The sequence below is a fragment of the Colias croceus genome, chromosome 4 (genome assembly GCF_905220415.1).
Source record: "Colias croceus chromosome 4, ilColCroc2.1".
Taxonomy (NCBI): Eukaryota; Metazoa; Arthropoda; class Insecta; order Lepidoptera; family Pieridae; genus Colias; species Colias croceus.
In genome coordinates this window covers 1,770,047-1,787,807 of record NC_059540.1, presented here as the reverse complement: position 1 = coordinate 1,787,807, position 17,761 = coordinate 1,770,047, and the positions used below count along the sequence as shown (strand labels likewise).

General features: G+C 36.3%; 1 protein-coding gene across 8 annotated transcripts in view; it reads left to right on the top strand.

The window, feature by feature from the left end:
* Positions 1 to 17,761, top strand: part of LOC123691045 (rho guanine nucleotide exchange factor 15) — a 134,558-nt gene that overhangs the window by 48,953 nt on the left and 67,844 nt on the right. Inside the window, exon 1 of one of the 8 annotated variants that reach the window (XM_045635231.1) lies at positions 2,088 to 2,191. The exons of the other annotated variants lie outside the window; for them this stretch is intronic. The gene's annotated coding sequence lies outside the window, so the exon portion shown is untranslated. Of the gene's footprint in view, positions 1 to 2,087; positions 2,192 to 17,761 lie in introns of those variants that run through there. 8 annotated transcript variants of the gene reach the window in all.

Sequence of the window (17,761 nt, the reverse complement as noted above, 5' to 3'; positions counted from 1 at the left end):
TGACGCGTCAAATTTGGGATATTTTCGTATGTAATAACATAGAGCATAGAATTATTAACAATTAAGCCTCTTTCTATATAATTATTATCAACTAAAATCATATTGAAATTGATGTTTTTGGTATAGTGTTGATGACCATGCAATTGAAAATTTGCTGAACGCTGCCTTTATGTCGTTTCCATCGTAAAATATACAAATTTAAACACAAATTTAATAAAAACTCTTTACTCGAATCAAAACAGTAATCAACAATCATAGAACACAAGATAAACTCAAGATAAACTTAAAATGCACTCCTAATGACGGTTGTTGACAAATTGCAAGAGTTGACTCTATCCCGCTCTAACCTGACTAATTTAATATGTTTGTTTCGCCACTCCGAGAGCAGAGCTGCCAATATGGAAATATTTGGTCAGATAGTTATTCATCAAATAAATCACGATTGAAAAATAGGCGAGCCGTTATGAGTTAGATAAACAATTGAATAAATCTATTCGAGGGGTGGTTATCAGACTGTTTATCTCGGGATTGAAAAATCGGCCCTTAACGGATTTTAAACGCGATTTATTCATTCTATTATACAGTAACAGTTTGGTCATTGAAACATTTTTCTTTCCTTGTAATCTTAATTTTGGCTCGTTGTTTGTTTTCTTTTCGGATTTTGTATAAATTTTGCAATTTCTTATGCATAAATGTGTAAAGTTATTACTTTTATTGTTTCTTTCAATCTTCTGCCTTTAATAAACAGAGATTCTAGAATTCTAGACCATTACCAATTCAATCAGCAGTATCCGAATTAAAGTTTAAGTCATTATCTACCTTATTTAATGTACTTTAATCACAACATGTGGCAATTTCTAAATGTCAGGCTTGCAATCGTGTTATTAGTTTACATAGAACAAAAAATTGTATCTTAGTTGCTTTTCACACTTGCAACGTTCTTGAGTTTATTTGAATATATAAAAGGAATTAAATTTTGCTAGATTTTTTGTTATCATTTAACTCTATCGATTTAAAAACTTTTTATTACAAAAGATCTCTACACATTTTTTCTAACATGAACTTTTCTCCCTGGGATAATAAAAGTGAAGTCAGGACGAACGACACCTGTTTCATAAAGCAGGATTTATGTACTTAAATAAACGATGGTTCCTAACATTTTTTTTGCCACCGCTACATTTACAAATCATTGGACATTAACCTTACATCAAATTACTTTAATACCGTTAATTGGTTACCAGGAATTTTGTGATAATACATTCACAATTCCTATCCATTACTTAATCCGTTTTTACGGAAACCCTATTCGTATGAAGATGGCTTATAGAAGGTGAATAGCGAAGTGATCCGCTGACCTGCATACCGCTGGTAATGGAGTGAATGTGACCAATCCGTTAAAGGTTTTTGTGCACAATGTATTATACCTACTATCCTGCTTAAGAAATATATCCACTACAGAATTTCTTGCCGCCTTATGGTCAAATTTAGATTTTTGACGATTCAAAGCTGCTCCAAACTAAAAATTATAAATTTATTTATTCAACTCCAGAAGTATAGTTGAATAAATAAATTTATAATTTTTAGTTTGAGGAACGCTTATAATAGATTATACTGAAGTCCAATATTGTCCTGTGGATATTAAAAATGGAGCCAAATTGTCTGTAAATTGAATTAAGGTTTGGTAATCGGTAGCCTTGATCATGTCAAGACAATGCGATAAATGAAGAGAGTATTATCCTGTAATATTTATGACTATATTTCGCGTACAATCTCGTCTCTAGTTGGAAAATTATTAGTGGTAGAGACATTGATAAATATACGTTTCCCAGTTGTACGTGGGAACAGCAACATTTTTTAAAGCATCTGGTATTTACCACTTTATCTAATCCCATTATCCGAAACCAGTAATGAGTTCTGCTTACTCCATTAACAAAAACCCCGGATTCCGATCAACAGTCTACACAAGCGAAAGTTCTAATCCTATTGTCCTTGAACAAAAGCGTTCTGAAGGATTGATTCTACCACCCGTTTCCAGTTTAGTAGGTCATTGCGTACCACCAGCGGTGTAGACACCATCAGTTGATGACCATACGTCGGAGTGCGCGCACGTGTGCCAGTTGCTCCCGCAGTGAATACAAATAAATAGTGCTAGTGATGTGTTCTGTGCTGTATTGGATTAACTGATATACAGGTAAAGTATTGTTATACAATACGTTTTGTATGGAGTAAATTATCTGGTTTTGGAAACGAAGAAAGTTGTGGTATATGGTGTTTTAACATTCCAAATACCTATGGATTTGTGTTATGTTTGGAATTGCTTTTTCACATTTTTGACGCTTTATGAGCAAACTGTATCGTGCTTTTCTAAAATTCCCGCATTTAATTACTTGTTATTTTTAAGAATTTCGCTAAAATCTTCTCTTAAAATAGTACTATCATCACCATGTACCTAAACTATAATTATAAAAACATATATGGCCACTTTTTTATATGATATACACGCTATACATATGTTTACAAACTGCTTTGTTTCAAACCAATTGTTTTCAATTGTCTTTGGTTCGATTGCGTTTGTCTATACTGTATTGGGTCATCGAATGTTTGGTAATGTCGTTATTAATACTTATAACTTACTACCAATGAGTTCTTAGAATTTATTTTCTACAACACATAATTATAACATAATCCAATCGAGTTAAAAATATTAGGTTCTAGTGGTCTCCATCTATTGATATAATAATCTGCAACTAATAAGAAGATTCTTTATAAATTTTGATAATGAGATGGATGAAATATTGAAGAATGTAAAGTTAATAAAACTACTTTCTGTCGCAAAATAAAACATGGCGATGGAAGTTTCTTTGAGGAACAACAATTAAGATCTAGCTCTCGAATTTTAATCTTGAATTCAGATAAATTAGTAGGTACTAGGTACCTATATAGTTTCGTAAGTTCATCTCAAACTTACAATATTTAAAGGAATTGTATGGTAAAAGTAATTATATCAAAGCAATTATTCTGTTAGTTTCTCGTATCGCGTTGTCACGGCATCACGCGTGAACGGCTGAACCGATTTCGATAATTCTTTTTTTTATATTCCTTGAAGTAGGTACGAGGATGCCGGGGCGGACCGATAGTAAACTATAAAGCCAATTATTAATTTTATAATTATGCTGTCTTCTACATTCTTTTTTCTATTATTAATTAACAAAATAATTCAGATGACTCAATATTTTAAATGAGTCACACGAAAAGTATTCATTTCATGCATAATTATGTAAAAAAATATTACTATTTAATTTCGCAAATGATGACCAAATATTTTATTGGTATTTTGGATTTCTTGCACATTTAGATTGATTTAAGATTCTTACAAAATCTGTTTAAAAAGATTAGATAACATTTTAATTACAAATTTGCGTGATTATAGGAACTAATCTCTATATCCGATTTTGATATTCTTTCACTGGTAACAAGCTAAATTATTTCTAAGTGGTACAAACTGTATTTTATTGGTATTTATGTCTAGTCATCATTGAGAGAGCCATTGGTGATAGAAATAATAAAAAATACTGTATTAAAAGAAAATAGTTGATAGATGTTACTTTACCGTATGTAGAGTCACTAGACTCTAGAGTGTACTTGGTACTTTTGGTTGGTACTTGGTACTTGGCCGGTTGATACTTTTCAACCGGCTTCAGAAGAAGGAGGAGGTCCTTGATTACTTAGGTACCTATATAGGTTTTTTTTTTGCTTTGTTGCCTTAGAAGTTTCAACTGCGTGAACCGATTTTGATTCCTCTTTTTTTGTGGGCTAGAGACTTTCCGTTGATCCCATATTTTGTCTATATCTGGCAATTAGAAGGCGGTTTCGTTGTTTCTTTAATAAAATATTGATTCGCAAATCGCAATCTGTTTATTTTCCATGATACACAACTGAAATATAAGCCTACAATGATCTACATTAATATCTACAGAAGATGAATGAAATCCTCAATGGAGCAAAGACAGCGAGGTCAGTACAGTGAAGTGAAATGCCATTCTACTTTTTTCTTTGTAGCGTTTCTTAACAATCCGGTTTACCCACGTACGAGCACAATATATTTGTATGAACCTAATTGAATAGTTCAAATTTTGTCTAGATTTGTCGTTTTTTCATAGAGAATGATGTTAAAGTTAGTAAAGACACTCAAGAGTGGCAATATTTGTGGTATGCATGAAGTAGGTACCTATGTAGAATACATTTGAATTTTAATGAATTATGTTTTTGGTTATTTTTTTCTCTACGTATAAGAAATAATTAGTTTCTATGGTAGTAATTTTCTTTATACTGTATAAATGAAAGACAAAAAGAAATGCCTAAAAATTCATTTGATATAAGAACTTAAAAATAAACGAATACTGAATGTAAAACTGTATCTTTAAACTCATTGTGTAGGAAATTAATCAAGTTCATCCCATTAACACACTTATATTGCTGGTATTTAAAAATATGTATTTATATAATGTACTAGCTTCCGCCCGCGACTCCGTCCGCGCGGATGTCGGTCTTCGCGTGGATGGTTTATTTATCCATTTTGCGTACCTCTGACAATAACATCTTATAAATATCTATTGGACCCAATTCCCAAATACGGCTAGGCCTATAATAATACGCAACGTGTGTTCGCGGTTCTACGGAACAACGTCTATGGATAAAACTGAAAAATTAAGATTATTTTTTTTCTACGTATTTTTCCAGGATAAAAAGTATCCTATTTTACGCCCAGGATAATAAGGTATAATTATACCAAGTTTCATCGAAATCGAACCGCTAGTTTTCACGTGATGCCTTCACATACAGACAGACAGACAGACAGACAGACAAACATTTTTTTAATCACATATTTGGGTTTGGTATCGATCCAGTAACACCCCCTGCTATTTATTTTTTTAATATTTCTTCTTTTTGGGGGGCAACGTTACTCGCGTCCGTAGGCTTTGACTCTAGATACCCTACACGTGCTCCCCGGGTAGTGCTAAATGAGTAACCGAATTATACTGGTGGAAGACAATTTGTCCCGGCTAGTCACCACCCATCTGTCAAAGCCATGCCGCCAAACGCTCGTCGTGTTCCGGGATGATGGCAGATGAAGCCCATGTAAAGAAGGGTAAAATAGGTATGAACAGTTGCTCTGCATTGGAGAACCGAATCTGTTGTCCATGTGTTGTTGTCCTGAACATCCTAGTCTTGGAGGGTAGCGGGATCCGAAGAAACGGTTTACCGCTGGCCGACCGCAGGTTGTAGGGGGCCCAAGTAACGAATTAGCCACTCGAGAAAGGCTGCCCCGCCGCCTGTGCATAATCCTGGATTGGCTCCAACGTGCCGATTGGCGATCGGATGAGAGGACCCGTTGGCGATATTCAGGGGGTTTCGGGCGTCCCCGCAGTCTCCAGGCTAGGTTTATTTATGGGCGATAGCATGTAGACATTAGGTGGTTCCATATGCATTGCCTCGTTCAACTTCTATTTTACTCCCCGCCTAATCACTCTCAAAATAAATATGAAAAAGTTACATAAAGGAATACAGAATTCACAGCGGCTGCACTTCCTCTCTCTTCAGGTGCACCTCTCAAATATTCGAGGCTTGCACTCTAATCTCACACCGGTCCACCACCATCTTGAGACTGAAAAGCCGCACCTTCTATTCCTGACAGAGACGCAAATCCGATGTCCAGATGACGCGACATATCTCGGGTACCCCGGTTACATACTTGAACATAACTTTCATTCAAAAGCTGGTACCTGTGTATATGTTCGTGAAGACATTTGCACTCTGCGTCTCCGTGACCTCGAGGAACCCAGTTTTTCTGTGCTTTGGATTATGGCAGATACGGGTATGGACAAGATAGTTTATGCTTGTGTATACCGTTCGCACAAAGGAGATCAGGAGACCACACGGCTATTTAATTATCTGAGTGAAGTAGCAGATGTAGTTCAACTTAGATATCCGAGTGCTGAACTTGTCTTTCTGGGGGATTTTAATGCCTGCCATGCAGACTGGCTGTTCCCGTTCCAGAAGACGGACCATGCTGGGAAAGAGGCCTATAATTTCGCAACATCCTTTAACCTTTCTCAGCTGGTAGTTGACGCAACTCGTGTACCAGACATCGACAGCCATACTGCCAACTGTCTCGACCTTTTCCTGACGACAGAACCAGACCGTCATGTGGTCGCTGTCTCCGCTCCACTGGGGACATCTGATCACTGTCTGGTAAAGTCCGTGTCTTCATACTCTCCTGCAGATCCATCTTTAAAGGGAACAAGGAGAGTATGGCGTTATAACTCAGCGGACTGGGATGAGATGCGGCATTTTTTTGCATCCTATCCTTGGCGGCAAGTGTGCTTTTCTACCACTGACCCATCCAGCTGTGCGGATAATGTTGTTGGTGTGATTCATCAGGCGATGGAATATTTTATACCATTTTCTGATATTCGCATCAACAACAATGCTAGACCGTGGTTCAATGCCCAATGTAAAGCTGCATTGGCTAAAAAGCAAGCAGCTTTCCAAGCCTGGGTCGATGCTCGAATCCGTAAAGCTCACGATATTCGGGAAAAAAAGAAAGCCTTTAACAAAGCTTCGAAAACCTGCAAAAAAATGCAAAAGAAGGCTCGTTTTGCTCATGTGCGGCATATTGGAAGTAAGCTTGTTTCTTACCCCGCAGGAAGTAAAGCCTTCTGGTCCTTGGCCAAAGCTGTCGAGACAAACTTCTGTCGTCCCACTCTACCTCCGTTGATGAGACCCGATGGTTCTATGGCTCATAATGCAAGGGATAAGGCAGATGTTTTTGCCTCATTATTTGCCAACAACTCTCGTCTAAACCCACCTAGTATTGTTCCACCCACAATTCAACATTGTGGCGTTCATATGCCTGACATCCGCATCACGAACAAGGAAGTTTTAAGAACATTGCGTCATCTCGATGAGAATAAAGCCAGTGGACCTGACGGAATACCAGCTATCGTTTTAAAAACTTGTGCTCCCGAATTATCTCCTGTTCTTACACGTCTGTTTCGCCTCTCGTTAACGACTGGAGTTGTTCCTAAAAACTGGAAGCTTGCCAATGTGCAGCCTGTTCCAAAGAAAGGCAGTCGGTCAGACCCCACCAACTACCGACCGATTTCAATAACCTCCATAATCTGTAAGACTATGGAGCGTATATTGAATAATCGGCTCCTCACGCACCTCGAAACCAACGATCTGCTGAATGATCATCAGTATGGTTTCCGCCATAATAGATCTACTGGCGATCTTTTAGTGCACGTGACGCATCTTTTAGGAGAAGCTGTTGAGAGGTACGGGGAGGCACTTGCGGTCTCCTTGGACATTTCTAAAGCGTTCGATAGAGTCTGGCACGATAGCCTTCTAGGCAAGCTACCCTCTTACGGCATCCCAAGCAACCTTACTACATGGATTGCTGACTTTCTGCGGGACCGGTCGATTCGTGTTGTTGTAGATGGTTGCTCGTCAGAGCCAATGTCCATCAATGCCGGAGTTCCGCAGGGGTCCGTTCTCTCGGCAACACTGTTTCTTCTTCACATAAATGACATGATTAATCCGAATATATTCAGTTATGCAGATGACAGTACTATTGTCGAGAGTTACAAATCCAGTGCCCGCACATCAAAGGCCGAAACTGAATTACTACGGGAGGATATGTTGGAGCGTTTGAACCGAACTCTTCGGGCTGTCTCCGATTGGGGCGATGCCAATCTAGTCGGTTTTAATGCTTCAAAAACCCAGGCGTGCTTATTTTCTGCCAAACGGAGCACCTTCACAAATACTCCGACTTTCCGCGGTGTATCTCTACCAATAACCGACTGCCTAGAGTTGCTTGGTGTTACATTAACGTCCTCACTCAACTTCGGGCAGTTTATCGAATCCAAGGCCCATCTAGCTGCTAAAAAGCTCGGAATCCTTAACAAGGTTAGACAATATTTCACACCAAGGCAGCTTCTTAATCTCTACCAAGCTCAAGTCCGATCCTGTGTTGAATATTGTAGTCACTTGTGGGCAGGCGCAGCTAGATGCCACCTTGGAGCTTTGGATTCGATCGAAAGACGTGCCAAACGTATAATAAACAACCCTTCACTAGTCGAGTCTCGTCTCTTGAGCCTTGAGCATCGTCGTGAGGTGGCATGTCTTTCGGTGTTTTATAGATTACATTTCGGTGAGTGTGCGTACGGGTTGCACAACCTTATCCCTTCATCTCCATTCCTCAACTGCACTTCGAGACGTGGCGAGGGATTCCATCCTTTTGTTGTAGATATCCCTCCTATTAGAACACGTCGCTTCGAGTCATCTTTCTTAATGAAAACGGCTAAGGAATGGAACTCTCTCCCTAGCTCCATATTTCCCGCACAATACAATCTGGACCTTTTCAAAGCGAGGGTGAACAGGCTTCTTCTAGGCAGACGTGCATCCAAGTAGACCACATCGCCGCTTTCCATCAGGTGGGATCGTGGTCAAACGTCTGCCTATTCATTATAAAAAAAAAAAAAAAAAAAAAAATATTTTCAATGTACAGAATTGACCCTTCTACAGATTTATTATATGTATAGATGACGTTCTTTAGAGACGATTGCAAAAAGCTCTCTTATATATTATAATGTGTGACGTATTTTAAGAGACTATTGCAAGCTCTCTTATTCCCATGTCCGGCGCATCTTAAATAGTTCATCATTTTAACATGTGCAACGGAAATGCCTTAAAGTGATACATGCTCTTCTATTATTATATTATTTTTAAAGTATTCACTGTGGAATTTTTCTTTTGTTTTTTAATTTTTTGGCGCCAAAATTGGTACTTATGTATTGTGTAATAGTGTATAATATATTATTTTCTTTGTGTAATATAGAATATTATAACTGTAATATAAATATGTACATACTACATACTAAACTTCCAATCGATTATTAAAAACTTATAAGCGCATTTGTCTAGAGCTTCGGGCTTATCAGATGACGTATAATTGTTTTTTCCTACCCATTTACCCAACTCTGAATCAAAATAATCGTATAGCTCAATTTTACAATGTATATTGAAGTAAATAACATTTATTGTGTGTTTGTGTATCACCATCATTCATAGTTCAGGATACATCGCCCATTTTTGCAAGTGACTACTATCAGTATCAAGCTGATTTTCCGTTTGTAGCTTTATTTTGATGAGACACCGAATAATTTCGTGTACGAAACTCTCGATTGTGGTAGCTAACAGAGATAACAAGGATAAAATTTTTTGATTTGATGGTTCTCAAATATTTATTACGCAATTTGTAGGACAATATGTCTGTTGAATTATATAAACATTAACTAAGTGAAAACAAAAAAATCAGCTTGTTAGTAATCATTTATGATGACCTCGTTATCGATACACTTTGGAAAGGGGGACTCTTTGAACCAACCATAGATTTTATAGGACAAATATTTTTTCGAATAATTTAGGTAATTATCTTGAGATTGAACAAAAAAAAAATTCAGTTAGTAATAAATATTTGAGAACCATCAAATCAAAATTTTTTATCCTTGTTATCTCTGTTAGCTACCACAATCGAGACTTTCGTACACGAAATTATTCGGTGTCTCATCAAAATAAAGCTACAAACGGAAAATTAGCTTGATAGTAGTCACTTGCAAAAATGGGCGATGTATCCTGAACTATCACGAAAACTCCCATTGAAATCAGTTCAGATTCATCTGAATCTGAACTGATCCATCTGGTCCATCGAAGTATCTCACGGTGCATTTAAATCAAACGAGCGAATGCTCATTTCAAACGCCACTATATCAAATTATTATAGTGTAAACTGTAAACAGGCGTAGAGCATTCTTCCGTTGTTCTTAGTTCCTTCGAAAAGATTCTATGCAATGTTCTAATACTGAACAGCACTGAATACGAGTTTTCGTTTACACTAAAAGATCACGAAAGAATGCTCTTGCTCAAGCTCTAGATCTATGTTCGAATATACATGTGAAAATAAAGCTACTCCTTTTTTGAATTCGATTACAAACTAGGCTATAAATGTACGTTAGTATATTTTGATCAGATATTTTCTATTTTATTTATCTATTAACACCATATTATATAAATATTACGTATAAGCTAATGAACGCTTTTTAATGGCGGATTCCGTTAATTTGTTTTTTTATTATGTTTAAATTATATGCAATGATTATTTACCCATTTGTAAATGGTTCGTGTAAACTAATAAATAACTTGTTTTAATTGATATTTCAAGCAATTATGTACATCATTATAGCATATTCGATTAAGGAGGTACTGTGTGGTATTTTTTATTATATAGAGGCCGGTTGCAGAGCTTCACCGACCATCAGTGCGTACGTCAGTCGCGCTTGTCATATTATGGCCGTGTACGCGGTCCGTGCGCTGTTTGGCTCAAATATGTGATTTTTCAAACCAGATTGTCCATCAACCACTTATCTTACAAACATATGAATTACTAATACTTTTAGGAAATTTTATTGTCTATATAGTTAGTTAAGAGTTTTTTTCAATTAATACAGTATTTGTGAATACCATCAAGATAACTGAGCCGATGATTACTTGATTTCGCTTTTAGTGTCAATTTCGAAGCTAAAAATATCTGAAATCGCTGACAGATCTAACACACAATTTTTTTTAACTAACTGAAAAAATCCTTATTAAAATAGTTAGTTAAAAGATTTTTTTATTTTGGACTCCTAACTTACGAAATTAAAATCCGAACAATGTGAATTTTTTTAGAAATTATAGTCGACAAAATGATTATTTTCACCAAGATATTTGACTTAGTTTAATATTATTTTTACATATTGCAATAAAAGAACGTCTTACTTATAAGATAAAATTTAAAAAATCAACTAAGGTACCTCTATTATTTTTCTACAATTTTTTTTAAAGTACTATAAAACACTGCGCGCGACCCGATTAAAATCAGTCGGCAGGCGGCAGCGAGCCTTTCCAGAGAGAGGACATGTTGCTCGGCGCTCTCCTGTGGACTTATGCTGTTCATAGTAAAAGGATAGCGCAAGCCGCGATCTATCGTAATAGATCGCGGAGATTTTGACTTGCGTTAAATTGAATAAGCCCTCTTAAGTATGGAAATTCGCGCGCGTATGGTCGGTCTAGCTATGAACGGTTTTATGAATTTCCATACATATGAAAAGCGCGACTGACGTACGCACTGATGGTCGGTGAAGCTCTGCAACCGGCCAGAGAAATGAAATAATCTAAACTTATATTATACAGCGGATAGAACCTTGTTGTTAAGACATAGACAACAGAGGATAGATTGAACCCTCGTGTAATTAAGAAAAACGGCTAGCAAAACATAACTCAAAAAGCTAAGTAAAAGTGAATCCATCGAATAATGTTGTATTGAAGACTATAAGGTGGCTCAAGGTTGCCGCTTGCCGGCCATTCGTTTGTATAATATGCATTGTGTAGAAACAATACTGAGGATGTTACGACAGACAGACATACCGACTTATTGATATAACAGGTACATGTACCTTCCAATTGATTATGTTCTTAAACAATGATTGATATGAAAGTAAGATTATTCGAGCGTAGAGCAAGAAAAAATTTAAGAAGTATATTTTTTTAGTTTAGAAATTTCTACTATTATGTAATTTCGTTTAAGATAAACTCGCGGCTTCGCTTGTGTTAACTTCACGCAAATTACGAGATAGAAATAGCAATGAAAGGAAAGCCATTCGAAATTTGTTTCGTGTTATAGCATATTCAATTTCTATAAAAAGTAAACTTCGTCAAAATTGGTTCAGCTTTTTGAACGTCATTATGTTAACGAAATAGCAAGAATTGAGTGGGTTTGTTACATCTTATTTATCATAAAGCTTTCCAAAGCCAAGCCGTCTGCAGAAAAATAATAAAGTTAACCATAGATCTTAAAATAAATAGACAGACATATATGTATAAGCATTTTAATATCTTTTATTTACTTAAATACCTCATTAACTTTCACATATCGTTTATGTTTAGTTTTTTAGCTGTTATTCTGAAATTAAAAATAAACACTTCAATTTGTAAAGATACTTTTCACTTATATTGTTACATATTTATTAGAAGATAACAAAAACAATATTATGATGAAAGTTAGCACCATAACGCTCGACACAACTGGGTCGGTTTATTACAAATTGTAATATAATTTTCACCTCTCCATAATACTCGGGTACCACCAGAAGGACGGTACCCGGATCTTTGGAAGGCTTACGTGGGGACACGGATCCAACACGCAGAGGCCCTTTCGAGACTTTTAATGTGTTGTGGGACACCAGCCGCAGCCTGCCCATGACTGCACTATAGAGATACAGCCCTAGGCAGTCCGCGGCCGATGTAGGACTATTGCAGGGTATGGAAATTTAATAATTGGGCTATGGATTGTAATGCTAAATGGACTGGTGTTGGGGACTATGGAAAACTATGGCACCTGCCTTTCTACTAAAAGAAAGTAAAAATATGTTGGCAGGTGGTGACTCGCCCTCTCACTGTATGGGCCCCCGAAATAAGTCGCTGCAATAGTGCGACAAGGGGGCAACATATTGTGAGCAGCTAAGGGTGGAGAGGCGTCCCTGGACTTTAAACGACGATCACGCGCTCCCTGAGGGTCCAGCATCACGTGCCCACTCGCCACTTACGCTTCGCATCCACCCTTCGAGCTAAAAGCTCTCGCGACTCCACTCTGGCCGGCCGGTTAAGGCAAGCCAGAGGTGGGGGTCCTGTCCTCGTCAGGCTTCACTCCGACCGGCCGGTGAAGGCAAGCCGGAGATGAAGACAGGGGCCTCCCCCGGGAGCACTCGGTTCCCGCGGGGTCGCTACTCCCCGACACCCCGCCACAAGGTGTCCTGCGGGTTGACTGATTGCACAGGTGGAATATCTATTGTCACGTAGACAATAGATATTCCAACCGTGGGCGATGGGGTCGTCACATCCCTACGCCCCCCTAATTTTCAATATTATTACCATTATGTATTACATAAGGCGTGAAGAAAATGTATCAAATTGTGTGCTGCGTTCTTCGAATTTTATGATTTCCTTTATATGGAGTAATGCTGTTATAGATGCGTTACAAATTATAATAATTTTTTCTACACTAATATTATAAAGAGGAAAACATTGTTTGTTTGTTCGATTGCATGAATAGGCTACTGGACCGATTTTAAAAATTCTTTTACCATTCGAAAGCTACATTATCCACGAGTAATATAGGCTATATTATATTATCACGGACCGACAGGAGCGGAGCCACGCGGGTGAAACCGCGCGGCACAGCTATAGTTTCTTATAAAATTAGTGGTTAGTGACTTACCTGCCAGAGGGTTCGAACAGGACGACTGGCAAAATAATTTATATTCCAGATTTATGTATCAATGCAAATTCTATATTTTTTCATTGTAATTCATTGCTAATGTCGAAAGATCGAAACATCTTCAGTACTAAACTATTAACAACTAGCTTCCGCCCGCGACTCCGTCCGCGCGGAAAAATTAAGAAAAATTAAGATTTATTTTTTTTCTGCGTATTTTTTCGGGATAAAAAGTATCCTATTTTATGCCCAGGATGATAAGGTATAATTATACCAAGTTTCATCGAAATCGAACCGTTACTTTTCACGTGATGCCTGAACATACAGACAGACAGACAGACAAAAATTTTTTTAATCACATATTTGGGTTTGGTATCGATCCAGTAACACCCCCTGCTATTTATTTTTTCAATATTTTCAATGTACAGAATTGACCCTTCTACAGATTTATTATATGTATAGATATTTTAACTCTACCCCAATCAACAACCAGTGTTATATTCTGTACCACCGTTAACCGTTGCAATGTTACCAGCATAACTGCATCAATTCATTACTTAATGGAGGTGAAATAAGCCTCTAAAGTCTAGGTATATGTTGCTCTACATACCGCTCTATCATAGAGTATCTCAATCCAAGTAAATTCAACCGATCCAAATATTGATCTGGACAAAATAGAGACCGATTCAGACAGTGTTTTATAACGTCTTCTACACTATAGTAGCGTAACATTCAAACGGTGCGTCAATTAATTACTTCATAGAGGTGAAAAGCCTCTAAATACAGTAGCTCTACATACCGCTCTATCATCGAGTAAGTGTTTGTATCCTCAAGCTATAGACTTAGGTTGCATCAATTTATTACTCCATAGAGATGAATAGTCTCTACATAATTACTTCATAGAAGAGAAGAGTCTCTACACGTTGCTCTATCATGCAGTAAGAGTTCATAAACCGATCCAAAGATTGTTCCGGACAAACATACAGTCAATGTTTTATATCAGAATGTATTCAGATCAGATCAGAATATACCAGCTGCAGCGTAACATTGCAACGGATGCATCGATTAATTGCTTCATAGATATTACAGGTAGATGTACGTAGATGAAAAGCCTCTACATAAACAATAAACTTTATTTACAAAAAATATAAGATGCATAGAAATTGAAAACCTTTGCTCCCACACTAGGATTCCCTGTGTCGTGGGAACAAGTATCTTCATATTGCTACATATTTATCTACATTATACATACCGCTCTATCATCTAGTCACACTCACAGCAGCCAAATATTGAACCGGAGAAACATAAAGACAGACACAGTCAATGTTTTATATCCTCAGCCGTAGCGTATATCCTCTACTACAATGTAGTAGCGTACATTCCAACGGTTGCATCAATTAATTACTTCATAGAGGTGAAAAATCTTAGTTAATATGTTTTCGTGCGTTACGAGCCGACCTTAATTGCACGAATGCGTGGCCAAGGGAAACGGAACATTTTAATTATTGGAGGATTGGTATTACGCTTGTATTCATCTCGAGAAGTATGATTAAAATTAAAAGCTATTGTTGTAATCATAAGAAGGGATTTGCCTACGTAGAATGATCTAGAAGATCTAGAAGGAATGGTGAGTGTGACAGACTTTGAGGGTAATTTTTTTTTTTGTGTGTTTTGTTAAAATGTTTTGTGCGTTCCGAAATTATTATTTCTCATGATAATGCAGCGAAGGTTTTTCTTTGCATTTTTTTGTATGCAAGCTGATAATATTGGTTAAATAAGAGTTTTTAGGCCAATAATGATTTAGCAAAAAAAAATTAAACCAAAAGGAAAGTGTGTTTAGTCCGTACTAACTTTTTTGTGCCATCGGCCTCCTTGGAAAAAAGCCCTTCTAACTTATAATAAGTAGCTTAGTATGTAAAATATTCAAAACCCTGACCTCCCTTACAGTTCTATTGTGTATGGATTCCCATAGATTCTATACTAACTGACACTTGTGACTTCGCCTGCATAAAATGTTAATATCAAAGATGAAACTAAACTGCCAATAGTTTGAGAGTGGGCAGAACTCACAATATAAAGGCAAAAAACAATTTTACCTTCCGAAAAATGTTATTTATCAAAATATGACTACATTTAAATATATACTCATATTGCACGCCTCATAAGCGAAGCGTTGAGGTGGGTACTACTGTCACTTCGCGCAAAACATCTGATTTTTCAAACTTAAAATGTCTTTATGTATCATACATTGCACTTGTAAGGTAATACATACACACACATATTAAGAAAAAACACTATTTTTAACATTCATGATATTTTTGATGTCATTTTTGTTATTAAAACTAGTTAAAAAACAGTTTAAAAAAGTTCTGTCTTGGACGTCCGTGTGTCTGTATGTGCGGAGGATTTTCTTGTTAACACGATAGCGACCGAAATACTTTACTAATCGAGTCTTTTTTGCACGCCTCATAAGCGAAGCGTTGAGGTGGGTACTACTGTCACTTCGCGCAAAACATCTGATTTTTCAAACTTAAAATGTCTTTATGTATCATACATTGCACTAGTAAGATAATACATACACACACATATTAAGAAAAAACACTATTTTTAACGTTCATGATATTTTTGATGTCATTTTTGTTATTTAAACTAGTTAAAAAACAGTTTAAAAAAGTTCTGTCTTGGACGTCCGTGTGTCTGTATGTGCGGATCCTTTTTCTTGTTAACACGATAGCGACCGAAATACTTTACTAATCGAGTCTTTTTTTTTCTCTTACGCTTGAGTATGCTCAGGAATAGAACCCTTTCATTTTTCAGGGTCTGATTCGATGTGGTTTAATTGTTATTAAATAAACAAAAAAAATATCGACTTTTTTTTTTATAGTGTACTCAAAATTCACCATTATAAACTCGATTCTTTATACTATAAGCCAAGGTTTAAAAAAATAAGTTGGTAGTCAGTCCCTTAAACCTGCGCAGTTTCACATCTAGGTGGGGCCACAAGAAAAATAGCTCAATTATTACGGTACCGCTTTCTTTACTTTTCCAAATGTTTTATTTTATTTCATTTTTATATTTATAGTCACGTACTCTTTATAAATAATCAATTTTATTGTAAAGGATGAGATTATGAGGCGTGCACTTTTGGATTTTCCAAACTATTTTTCTCTTACGCTTGAGTATGCTCAGGAATAGAACCCTTTCATTTTTCAGGGTCTGATTCGATGTGGTTTAATTGTTATTAAATAAACAAAAAAAAAATATCGACTGTTCTCCATAATTTTAGTATATCTATATATTATATTCTTTATTTTATTTTTTTTTATATTTATAGTGTACTCAAAATTCACCATTATAAACTCGATTCTTTATACTATAAGCCAAGGTTTAAAAAAATAAGTTGGTCTAGGTGGGGCCACAAGAAAAAAAGCTCAATTATTATGGTACCGCTTTCTTTACTTTTCCAACTGTTTTATTTTATTTCTTTTTTATATTTATAGTGTACTCTTTATAAATAATCAATTTTATTGTAAAGGATGAGATTATGAGGCGTGCACTTTTGGATTTTCCAAACTATTTAATAATTTGTACCTTTAAATTGCACGTACTTGTAGAATGAACAGGATTTTTCCTTACCGTCACTTAAGTCATCTTATATTATAAAAATGTGTGCAAACATAACAATACCTGGCTATCACCACGGTTCGGTCACATGCGATTCGCAACAAAACAATGAATAAGTATTAAGTACTATGTTATTATGTGGATAGCATGTGCGTCAGGACTGCCTTTTTAATTGCTTTGTGCTGTACATAAAAATATGTATTTTAGAATGTTTTGTGCTAAGGCAGATTATTGTATAGAAGACTATTTCCAGCATGTTATATGACGTAAAATGTGCCTCTACAAACTTCTCTATCATAAAGTGCCAGTTCACTAAAGTCGATTCCGCCGTTCCCAAGATAATCCAGATCATAAAAACAGATTGATAAACATTTAAAAATTAAAATATAGAAACACTAATTAAATGTCATTTCAGTTGGAAAAATGAGAGCAAAACCAGTTTCTGTGAAGTTTTTGGCCTTTGTGATCCTCCATAATAATTGGGTATTTAATACGAGTCTGAATTAAATGATTGCACTTTCACCACATACATGAAATACTGGGTTACCGAAACAATACAATTACATTAATTTGTAAATGAATCCAATTACGCATATTGTGCCATATTTAATGATTCGCCATATTTGCTATGTTATAAGTCTACTGATTACTGTAATTAATATTATTTCTACTTGGTATTTAAATAGAATATAGTTTACCCTACATCATAATCAACGTCACTTCACATTGGTTCAGCTACTGGAACAAAAGCCATAGACCATAATC